This window comes from Mauremys reevesii, linkage group 12, assembly GCF_016161935.1.
Source record: "Mauremys reevesii isolate NIE-2019 linkage group 12, ASM1616193v1, whole genome shotgun sequence".
In the NCBI taxonomy this organism is placed as follows: domain Eukaryota; kingdom Metazoa; phylum Chordata; order Testudines; family Geoemydidae; genus Mauremys; species Mauremys reevesii.
The window spans coordinates 24,060,684-24,070,091 of NC_052634.1; the positions used below are offsets into that span (position 1 = coordinate 24,060,684).

General features: G+C 51.1%; 2 non-coding genes across 2 annotated transcripts; one reads left to right on the forward strand and one right to left on the reverse strand.

Annotated features, from left to right (window-relative positions):
* Positions 1-3,444: 3,444 nt before the first annotated feature.
* TRNAF-GAA lies at positions 3,445-3,517 on the reverse strand. The gene has a single exon. It is a non-coding gene; the product is annotated as a tRNA-Phe (tRNA).
* Positions 3,518-4,659: 1,142 nt separating this feature from the next.
* On the forward strand, positions 4,660-4,732 carry TRNAR-CCU. The gene has a single exon. It is a non-coding gene; the product is annotated as a tRNA-Arg (tRNA).
* The last annotated feature ends 4,676 nt before the right edge of the window (positions 4,733-9,408 follow it).

The following is a 9,408-nucleotide window of genomic DNA, read 5'->3' on the forward strand; positions in this document are numbered from 1 at the left end:
GAGGCTCCCCCACCTCGAAATGTAAGCCAGCTGCGCTCATTTCTAGGACTACTGAACTATTATGGAAAGTTCATCTCACAGTTAGCCACACTGCTAAAACCACTTCATGAGCTCCTTGGGCAGAACAAGGCCTGGAAGTGGACTGAAGCCTGTGATGTTGCATTTAACAAAGCTAAGGATGCATTGTTAAATTCTGAAGTTCTAACGCACTTTGATCCATTCTTACCCTGCAATTGGCCTGCGATGCTTCCCCTTATGGAGTGGGAGCGGTCGTGTCACACATTATGCCTTCGGGAGAAGAAAGACCTATTGCTTTTGCTTCACACACTCTAAGCAAAGCAGAAACTAACTACGCCCAAATCGAACGTGAGGCATTAGGAATTGTTTTTGGAATTAGGAAGTTTCATCAGTACCTGTTTGGGCGAAAGTTTACTCTTCTTACAGACCATCGACCTCTGACATCAATTTTTGGACCCTACACAGGCATTCCCCCATTAGCTGCTAGTCGTATGCAATGTTGGGCATTGATACTTTCTGCACACACATATGAAATCAAATATCGGAAATCCACTCTGCACGGCAATGCAGATGGCCTCTCAAGGTTGCCTTTACCGGTCAAACATCAAGATAGTGCCCAAAAGGAAATCTTCTACTTTGAACAGGTAGAGAATACACCCATCACTGCTACTCAGATAAAGAAGGCAACCCGCGTTGACCCAGTATTATCCCAAGTTATGGACCTGGTGATGCATGGAAAATCTCGACAAACCTCTCCGGTCTCACCCGACCTTGTTCCCTACATGTCCAGGCGGACGGAGTTATCGGTCCAATCTGGTTGTTTGTTGTGGGGGAGACGTGTCATTATTCCACCACCCCTGAGATCACAGATGTTAGAACAGCTACATTCCAGTCACTGTGGAATAGTGCGCATGAAGGAAATTGCACGAAGCTATTTTTGGTGGCCTAGATTGGACGGTGCTATTGAAGAGAAGGCAAAGCTTGTATGTCATGTCAGGGTGTAAGAAATGCACCCCAGTGGGCACCCCTACACCCATGGGACTGGCCTGAAAACCCATGGCAACGTATTCACGTTGACTTTGCTGGCCCCCTTGAAGGAAGCATGTTCTTGGTGGCAGTAGATGCCCATTCTAAATGGCCAGAAGTCTCTATAATGCAGTCCACTACTGCAGAGAGTACTATCCAAAAACTACGAGGACTCTTTAGTCGTTTTGGTCTGCCAGAACAACTTGTGAGTGACAACGGACCGCAGTTCGTCTCCCAGGAGTTTCAAAATTTTATGAAGGCAAATGGGATACACCACATCACGTCAGCACCATATCATCCGTCCACCAACGGATTAGCTGAAAGATTTGTGCAGACAATGAAAAACGCTTTGAAATCAGCAAAGGGACAACACTCCATTCAAAAGCGTCTGGATACCTTCTTACTTTCCTATAGAAACACACCTCATGCTACGACCCAGGCTTCCCAGCCTTTCTAATGATGGGACGACAGCTGCGCACTTGCTTTGATCTGCTGAAACCTTCTGAACCCAGACAAACTGTGCAACATCAGCAGCAATATCAAGTTATCAGACGGGCACCCAGAGCAAAAGACCGAACCTTTAGCCCAGGACAGCCAGTTTTGGCTCGGAATTATACTTCCAGAGCTAAATGGGTCCCGGCCACAGTCATCACTCAAACAGGACCTGTTTCCTATACAGTCCGGACTGCAGAGAATCTTACCTGGCGGCGACATGTAGATCAGCTGTTGCCAGGTCATGCCAGTCTTCAGGACCCATCTGCAGTTGAGGGTCTGACTTCACCCTCCTGGTGAGACACCGAATCATGAGTCACCTGTTCCTGACTGTTCTCCTCCATTACTGCCGGCAGCTGAGATACCCCTTTGCCCAGCACGAGCTGATACCACCTCCTCACCTATTCGTGCTGCGGACCCTGAGCCCCTAGTACTTTCGGGTGCAACAACACCAGAAGTTCGCCATAATCCACCTAGAGACAGAAGGCCTCCTCATCGGCTGGATCTTTAGTTAGGGCGAACCCACGGTTTTGGGGCAAAATAATCCCCAGGGTTTAGCCGGGAATGGAGGCAGTCTACCCTCCTTCTCTAGTTTAGTGTGTGTTTTATTTAGGGGATGTTCTTATTGGGGGGGAGGAATATGTTGTGTATTTGGTTGTCATGGGTTTTGTTACTATGGCAACTGAGTTAGACTATTAAGGGATAGCTCAGCCGGTTTCAACCGGCTGAGTGAGCGCTCTGTTCCTGTAAATAAAATGGAGGTTTTGGTTAGCTGTCTGCTCTCTGGCCTCAAGTGATTGTTTCCTACACCGGCTGCCCCAAGGACTTAACAGTTTCAATTTTTTATTTTGGCTTTGGTTATTGATGGGATCTTTAAGAACTTTGGATTTAATACTAAAATTTGGAACAGATTTAGATTATTTAAAGTAAACCCTGTTTACTATTTTATTTTAATAAAGGTTGTATTGCTCTAACCCCTGGCCGGGGGGAGAGGAGATGAGCCTGGCCTTTAAGTGGGAAGGAGCAGAGGCATGGGAGGCATGGCCCCCAGGAAGGGTGGGGCCAGGTGATGGGGGGCACAGCCCCCCAATTTTTTTTGTCTAGCCCACCTCAGTCCCCCACCAAACGAGAAGAGTCTGAGGCCACCCCTGCTGGTCACTGGGTGTCACTGCTGCTCCATGGGAAACATGCTCTGTGCATTACCCAGATTGGTGGGAAACACACTCTGTGCATTGCCGTGACTGGTCCGTGGGTGTCACTGCTCCTAGAAGGCAGACACACGCTGTGCATTATGCCACCTGGCCACTGGGTGTCACTGCTGCGCCCAGGGAGACATAAGAACGGCCAGACTGGGTCAGACGCAAAGTCCATCTAGCCCAGTATCCTCTTGTCTTCTGACAGCGGCCGGTGCCAGGGGCCCCAGAGGGAATGAACAGAGCAGGGAATCATCCAGTGACCCATCCCCTGCCACCCATTCCCAGCTTCTGGCAAACAGAGGCTACAGGCACCATCACTGCCCACCCTGGCTAATAGCCCTTGATGGACCTGTCCTCTGTTCATTTATCTAGTTCTTTTTTTTAACCCTGTTATAGTCTTGGCCTTCACAACATCCTCTGGCAAGGAGTTCCACAGGTTGACTATGCAACTGCCCAGAGTTTACCCTCCCCCCCCCCCCCGGTTGTATATGGAAAAGAGGATGAGGGCCGTCCTGCCTTACTCTGTTCCTGCCATTTTGGGTCAACAAATAAGTCACATGGGAAAGACAGCTCCCATCTCCCATCCTTATAGATCAGGGGGGCCAACTAGGGGGAGAAGCCCAGCTCAAAATATGGTACCTGCCTCAGGTAAAGGTGCTGCTGCTGCTCCAGAGGGCAAGGCACCATCTGCACAAGGAGGGATGAAAGGGCCTGCCAAAGCCTGGGATTGAACCAGGGACCTTTAGACCTTCAGTCTAAAGCTCTCCCAACTGAGCTACTTTGGCAGTTGTGTAACAGTATTTTGGCCTGTTCCTTCTCTGTTTGGGATGTTTTTGAAGCAGTTGCACACAAAAAGGACGTCATTGTGAGCAGCCCATGAAGACAAGACTCGCTTTTGCCTGCCTTGCTCAGCTTGACTTGCTGCCTCACCCTGTTGCTGCCCTAGTGCCCGGGTTGACCTGGTGGTGGAAGGGGACTGGGGGCCAGTGGCGCGGGGAGGAAGTTGAGCTGGACCCTGAGCTAGACTAGACCCTGGCGGTGAGAGTCTGCCCACCACCTGCCACCCCAACCTGTTGTCCTGGCTTCCCCCACTGGGTGTCATTTCGGGAGGGAAGTGGGGCTTCTGCCTCCCCTCCCCGATTTTCACACCGCAGAGGAGTGCGAACAGGAAAACGAACGGCTGCTCCACACCCCCACCGGAGGAACCCGACGTCCTTAGCTGCTCCCCCTGCTCCCCCCCAGCTGTGCTACTGAGTGGAAGCGTCCTGTGCCCATCACACAGAGGTCGATTAGTCAAAACCCTCTTCTGCCAGCACCGGGCCTCCTGCTTCTTACACTGGGCCTGCAAGCGAGGGGGCGGCTGGCACAGCACCAAGAGTCTAACCTGTGAGGCAGGAGGCGGCTGATGCCCGCAGCCTGCTGGGGAGCTCCCAGAAGTTATTAAGGGACAGAGATTCCTCAATGCCCTTAGTAACAAGGGTTTGGGGGTCACCGAGGCCAGTAAGGGGGTCACTATGTCGGCCTTATAACCCTGGGTGTCAGGTCAGTGTCCAGCTTTGATCTGGAGCTCGGATCCCAACAACCGACCAGCAGCCCACAGCCTCCCCCTGGGTCTGCCCCACCTGGTTACTCCTTACAGGCCGACCTAACCCCCCTTTCAGCCCCGGATTCACCCCCTAATCATCCTACTGCCACTCAGAGCCACAGACGTGGAGGTGCTGAAGGAGGGAGGGGTGACTCTAGGGTGGGGTTCTTCTCTAACGATGGCTGGCAGAAAGGTGGTGCTCAGTTCTGTCAGTTGCCTCGCTGCCAGGGGATGCAGACATTTTTGTAAGGTGATTAAATGGGATATTTGGCTTCTGAGTGAATGTGAGGAATGTGCAATTAAGAGAGGGAATTTCCATCCCTCCGTTGGGTGTATTTCAGGGCCCCAGTGGCCTAATGGATAAGGCATTGGCTTCCTAAGCCAGAGATTGTGGGTTCAAGTCCCATCTGGGGTGAAAAGCTCCTTTCTTCTTGTGTATTGCAAAGAAACCTTGGTGGTATTTTCACCAACAAAGCTGGGAGACGTTTGAACACAAAGTACTGGATCTTAGGAACAATCCCCCAGAAACAGCATCTTCCACTTGACAAATGCTTTCTAGACCCATCAGTAGCAAACACGTAATACTAGTGTTTGTCTGAGAATAGAGGGAAGGGAAGTGTTTACTCCAACACCTCAGTGAAAGAGCAAGGCCATTCTGAAAGAGACTGGATCTGTCTGGAGATAAAGCAGAACCTGAGAATGAGCAACAGTGTGAAAAGAAAAGGTTCAAATGTGTGTTAGGTGTTAGGTTGGTCTGACAAATTTCAAGAAAATACCAATGCTCGTAGACTGATGCAGACACTGGCTGTTTCTGATCTTTTACTGAGAGTTCATTGAGAAATATTTTCCTTAACTATGTTATGGAATATTAGGTGGGCTATGAAGGCACCATTCCTCCTGCTTTCGCCCTTCGAGACAACACGGCTACATGGCATGCGGCCAATGCTCACCTTCCAGTCAACTGCTAGAGAAGACAACACAGACAGGGATGGCAGCAGGGCAGACTGGAGCTCCACGGAGACGGTGGGACCAGGTCTCATCAACGGGGAGGTGGCCACCCCAGCATGCACAAGGCTGAGCCAGTAAGTGCGGCGTGTGCTCCACGGTGCCCCTACTCCCTGCATGTGGTGGTGGAGGGCAGTTACTGAGTTCGGTTGGTTTGGGAAATGTAGGGCTTGGCTACACTTGCAGAGGTAGAGCACTGGGAGTTAAACCACAGCAGGGAAACCGCTGCCGTGTGTTCACACTGACAGCTGCAAGCGCACTGGAGTGGCCACATTAGCAGCTCTTGCAATGCCACAGAGAGCAGTGCACTGTGGTAACTATCCCAGTGTGCAAGTGGCTGCAACGTGCTTTTCAAATGGGGGACAGGGGTGGAGTGTGACAGGGAGTGTGTTGTGTGTACGTGGGGGGAGTGACAGTGTGGTTGGGGGGCTGAGAGTGTGTCAGCATGCTGTCTTGTGTGTTCGGACAGCAGCAGACCCCCACCTCCCCTCATACACACTCACAACAGCAGCAGGATTTCACACTAATGGTTGCTTTGTCCCGGAGCAGATAAGCAGCCGGCTGTCAGAAACGGAGCTTTGAAAGGGGATATCCGCATGCCTGCAGCCGATTTCAAAACAGTGACCAGAGTGGGCACTTGACTTCAGGGGATTATGGGATGTTTCCTGAGGGCAATCACAGTGCAGTGATGCAACACGTCATCCACACTGATGCCCGGGTATTTCAGCAGGGCTCAGCAAGCTTTATGCTTCTCATGGAGGTGGATTACCAGGAGCGCTCCAGCTGCAGAGCCCAGGCGCTCCATGTGCCTTGCCAGTGTGGACACCTCAGGAGTTAGGGCACCCGGGGCTGCTTTAATGAGCTCTAACTTGCAAGTGTAGCCAAGCCCCTAGACCGGGGTAGGTAACCTATGGCACATGTGCCGAAGGTGGCATGTGAGCTGATTTTCAGTGGCACTCACACTGCCCAGGTCCTGGCCACCAGTCTGGGGGGGTTCTGCATTTTAATTTAATTTTAAATGAAGCTTCTTAAACATTTTAAAAACCTTATTTACTTTACATACAACAATAGTTTAGTTATCTATTAGAGACTCATAGAAAGAGACCTTCTAAAAATGTTAAAATGTATGACTGGCACGTGAAACCTTAAATTAGAGTGAATAAATGAAGATTCGGCACCCCACTTCTGAAAGGTTGCCGACTCCTGCCCTAGACTATGTCACTCATGCTATTGTAATAAATACAATAGACGTGCAATGGTCAGAAATCGCACCAGCATAGAAATATATTGAAGGGAAACCCTAAGGAAATTAAGAGTTTAAGTTAGCCTTCACACGTTCCGCGTCCCACAAGTTTGGCACTTGCCTCTGTGCTTTTCCTCTTGCCCACCTGGCACTTGAAGGAAGGAGGACCAGGGCCAGGCTTCATAGTCAGGGCTAGGCAGGAGGGGAGAAGAGAGCGGGAGCATCTGCAGAGAAGCTGTGAGTGCAGAGTGCAAACCTGCCAGCTGAGAGTCACAGGTGTCTAGAGACTGTGACACCGTCTGGTCCCCTGGCGTAAAGTTCAGCTGTCAGAACACTGACTAGTGCGAGCTGAGCTCAGATCTCAGGGGGACTCTGGGACCTGTTGCTTCAAAGTTGGAGTTTTAAGGCTTTGTCTTGCTCTTTCAAATGACGCGGGAGCCGGTCTTTTGCCTGCTGGCTGTTGTGACTTGCGCACCAGAGGGGATGCTGGATCCAGCAGGCTGGCCTTGCCTGAAGCCCTACAGGGAGGGATAGGAGCTGGGTTTACTCGGAGTCTTGCAGCTGAGCTGCAGCCAGGCCTAGGAGACAGCCCTCTTGGTTGACCTACTGGCCCAAAGTCATGTTGGCCACGTTGGTCTTTCCCCAGGAATGCCGAAGGGCAGGCCTGGTGGAGGGGGGTGCAACATCACACCATCCTCCTGAATTTACTGCCAGAGGCTTGGACACTGTCCATGGTGGAGGTGGGACGCCTAAAATCCCTACTTGTCTCTGGTCACACCCACTTTCAGTAACTTTAAACTGTATGATGTCCTACATGGGTGTTCTAGCAAGGTATGGGGTTCCTGGTCCCCGGCTGCCTGAAAACAGGTCAGGGTGTAGCATTGCTAACAGAGTGCAGACAGCAATATCTGTTAACGTGTAGGTGTCTTGGCATTTAGCCACCAATGTGCCTCGGTTTCCCCTCCCACACAGCAGCGTAGGCCTGTTATGCTTTTGCTGCTGTGCCAAGCTTCCAGCCTGTTTACAGGTATGAGTTGAAAAGAAACAATGCTTGTGGGACTGTCTTGTCACCATCCCTAGCACGTACAAAAGTTGTTTTTTCCCCCACAAATCAGGTATGTCCCAAGGTTTGCCACTAGTATTAACTCCTTGGGCTTGATGACGTAGCAAAAGACCCCCAGATTAACAGCAAAGCTACGGCGGACAGGTTTTGTTCACACAATTTAACTTGTTTAGTGTCTATTACATTTCCCAGTTCCTTTGTGTACCCTCGTAAGTGCTCTGATGCAGATTGTTCTGCCTCTTTGGAGAAGGTTTTAAATTCAGGCATGTGTTTGAGGTGTTGGCAAGGAAGGGTGCACTGCAACCATGCCTGCCTTGGCCCAAATCACACATTCCTTCAAAGATTATCATGTCTTTTCCCCTCACCCACGTATCTAACAAATCTCTCATTTCATTTACATAAGCCACATTACTGAATCCAGATCCCCTCTTAAGACTCCTGAATTTAACCCTGTGGGTTTCAGGTGTCATCTGAAACTGTTTTAAAACTAGTTCCTTACATTTACCATAGTTTGTAGCATCATCAATAGGCATCTCATTCAATATGTCCATAGCTTTTCCAGCCAATTTGGCTACCAATGTGACCAATTTTTGATCACCAGGGATTTCACAGAGGTGCAGTCTCTCAAAGGTGATGAAATATTCAGCAATATCACTGGATTCATCATACTGTGGACATAGTCACTCCCATTTGTGGATTTTTGGGGAAGTGGAGCCAGCTGCTGGAGGGTTTTGTCTCTTCCCCTCCATAACAGCCAGTCCATGCTTCTGGGCCTCAATTTGGGCCTCTATTTCTCTGTCTCTTAACTCCAGGGCTCTTGTGTGAGCAGCTCCCTCCCTGGCTGCCTCTGCTTCCATAGCCCTTCTGTGCACAGGTGCCTCTGCGTCTTTGAGCTTCAGTTGAAACTCCCGGTCCTTTGCCTTCTCTTCTGCTTCCAGTCTGACCAGCTCTAGTTAAGTAGCTGCCTCACTGGTAGTCATTTTCCTGCTTTCTTGTGCTGAGACTCCCCCCTCTGCAGTTCACTGAAACTGGGATGCACTCAGCTCAGGGGCTTCTTAGTTAACAGAGACTTTCCCAGCGCCCAGTGTTCAGCCTTTCTGGGCAGCAACTTGCAACCTGTGCAGTTCTAGCTTCTTCTGCTCTTCACTCTTCATTATTTCACTTATTTTTCTTTCCCTATTTCCCTTACCCGAAAGAAGCAAACAGAAAATCATAAACCAGTAACCACTTTGTCTGTTCTCCAGCCACCACACCCAACTCACTACCAGTCTCTCAAAGCAATCAGCTGTGAGTCTGGAGGTCAGGACGGGGATAGCAAGGGCTGCAGGTCGGGAGTGAGGGGCACCATCAGAGCTGGAGGGAGCCCAGGGGGCTGCGGGTCGGTAGTGAGGGGCACCAGCAGAGCTGTGAGTCTGGAGGTCAGGACTGGGATAACAGGGGCTGCGGGTCAGGAGTGAGGGGCACCAGAAGAGCTGTGAGTCTGGAGGTCAGGACTGGGATAGCAGGGGCTGCGGGTCAAGGAGTGAGGGGCACCGGCAGCACAGTGACTGGGGAGCTCAGCGGGGAGCCCAGGGGCCTGCGGGTCGGGAGTGAGGGGCACCATCAGAGCTGGAGGGAGACCAGGGGGCTGCGGGTCGGGAGTGAGGAGCACTGGTAGAACTGGGGGAAGCCGAGGGGGCTGCGGGTCAGGAGTGAGGGGCACCAGCAGAGCTGTGAGTGTGGAGGTCAGGACTGGGATAGCAGGTGCTGCGGGTCGGGAGTGAGGGGCACCGGCAGTGCG